At 36.5% G+C, this 2177-nt stretch overlaps 1 protein-coding gene across 1 annotated transcript in view; it reads left to right on the top strand.

Moving 5' to 3' along the window:
- The first annotated feature begins 1246 nt into the window (after nt 1-1246).
- Nucleotides 1247-2177, top strand: part of LOC119422750 (calpain-1 catalytic subunit-like) — an 18640-nt gene continuing 17709 nt past the window's right edge. The window contains exon 1 of the mRNA XM_037690144.1: nt 1247-1316. The gene's annotated coding sequence lies outside the window, so the exon portion shown is untranslated. The remainder of the gene's footprint in view (nt 1317-2177) is intronic.

Below are 2177 nucleotides of genomic sequence, written 5' to 3'. Positions count from 1 at the left end.
TAAACGCACCTGGTTGTGTTCAGATGATAAACGCACCTGGTTGTGTTCAGATGATAAACGTACCTGGTTGTGTTCAGATGATAAACGCACCTGGTTGTGTTTAGATGATAAACGTACCTGGTTGTGTTTAGATAATAAACACACCTGGTTGTGTTTAGATGATAAACGCACCTGGTTGTGTTCAGATGATAAACGCACCTGGTTGTGTTTAGATGATAAACGCACCTGGTTGTGTTCAGATTATAAACGCACCTGGTTGTGTTTAGATGATAAACGCACCTGGTTGTGTTCAGATTATAAACGCACCTGGTTGTGTTTAGATGATAAACGCACCTGGTTGTGTTTAGATGATAAACGCACCTGGTTGTGTTCAGATGATAAACACACCTGGTTGTGTTCAGATAATAAACGCACCTGGTTGTGTTTAGATAATAAACGCACCTGTGTTTAGATAATAAACATGGTTGTGTTCAGATAATAAACGCATCTGGTTGTTTTTAGATAATAAACACATCTGGTTGTGTTTAGATAATATACACATCTGTGTTTAAATGCACCTGTTTGTTTGTAAAGACCAACTTCCCTTAGAAACACCAGAAAAACAACTTTATAAGTTCTGCTGGTTTCTGCACAAATAGCATAAGTGAAACAAGTTTAGTCCTGAAATACAACAATATTTCATTTCAGGAAGGTTTTATGTTTTAATCACTCTAAACATTAAAAAAAAGTTATTTTCTACAGGATAATAAAAATATCCAGCCCCTGGTATGAAGATTAATTTACTTTTTTCTTAAAGAAATTACTTTTCACATACAGGTATATGTAAAATGTAGAATTTTTTATTTTGCTTTTCATAAAGTAATTTAGACCCCGTGACCCAAAATGGAAGAAGCGGGTAAAAGATAATAGATGGATGGATGGATGGATGAAGTAATTTATTACAGAAACTCACTCATCGCTGTTTTCGCTGAAACATTAAATGCAAACATTCTTTTTTCGAATTGCATTTGAACGCAGCTCTAGTCACATTTAAAGCTTCCTGTTCGTTCTTGCAGATTTAACATCATTGTCTACTAAACTGAACAGAACTGGACCGAACCTTAGGGACATGCACTCAGGTCCAGACACATTTGTGCGCGTGCTCATGTCCATTAACAACAGCTTCTAGCCCCCACCCCCATCCATTTGTGGCTCCGCCCATCCCACTGGGTGGTGTCTGTACCGCAGTGAAGCATCCTCAGCAGCATCAGAACCAGGACTTCAGAACTCAGAGAGAATCCCGGAACCAAATAGAGCCCCGAGCTGCAAAACAGTAGGTAGGTGAGGCTTCTGGACCCGAACGGTCTTTTTGACCCATGTGGTTCCAGATCAGCTGGTTTCACCATTTTTAGTTGACAGGAAACAATAATTACATCACTGCGGTGATTAACCAATCAACGCCGTTCTGGGACAAGCCGAACAGAACCAGCAAAACCAGATTAGGTCCAAAGTGCAGGACCTGTTAAGAACCAGAGAGACCGACAGAGATTGTTTAACTGTAAAACTGTGATTTTCTGTTTCAGGAAAAACAATAAAACTATATTGTTGGCAGATTCTTCACAGATTTTTGGCATATCGTTTACTGATTGTTGACAGATTGTTTACTGATTGTTAACATATTGTTTACTGATTGTTAACATATTATTTACAGATTGTTTACTGATTGTTAACTGATTGTTTACTGATTGTTAACAGATTGTTTACAGGTTGTTGACAGATTGTTTATAGATTGTTAACAGATTGTTTACAGATTGTTAACAGATTGTTGGCAGATTGTTTACCCATTGTTAACAGATTGTTTTCCGATTGTTTACAGATTGTTTATTGGTTGTTTACAGATTGTTTACAGATTGTTAAAAGATAGTTTACAGATTGTTAACATATTGTTTACTGATTGTTAACAGATTGTTTACTGATTGTTGACAGATTGTTTACTGATTGTTAACAGATTGTTTACTGATTATTAATATATTATTTACAGGTTGTTGACAGATTGTTAACGGATTGTTTACAGACTGTTAACAGATTGTTGGCAGATTGTTTACCCATTGTTAGCAGATTGTTTTCCGATTGTTTACAGATTGTTGACACATTGTTTACTGATTGTTAACAGATTGTTTACCGGTTGTTGACAGATT

This window comes from Nematolebias whitei, chromosome 16 (assembly GCF_014905685.2).
Source record: "Nematolebias whitei isolate Nwh7 chromosome 16, NemWhi1, whole genome shotgun sequence".
Taxonomy (NCBI): domain Eukaryota; kingdom Metazoa; phylum Chordata; class Actinopteri; order Cyprinodontiformes; family Rivulidae; genus Nematolebias; species Nematolebias whitei.
Note: the sequence above shows the minus strand (reverse complement) of the source record. Positions and strands in the feature narration are given on the sequence as shown.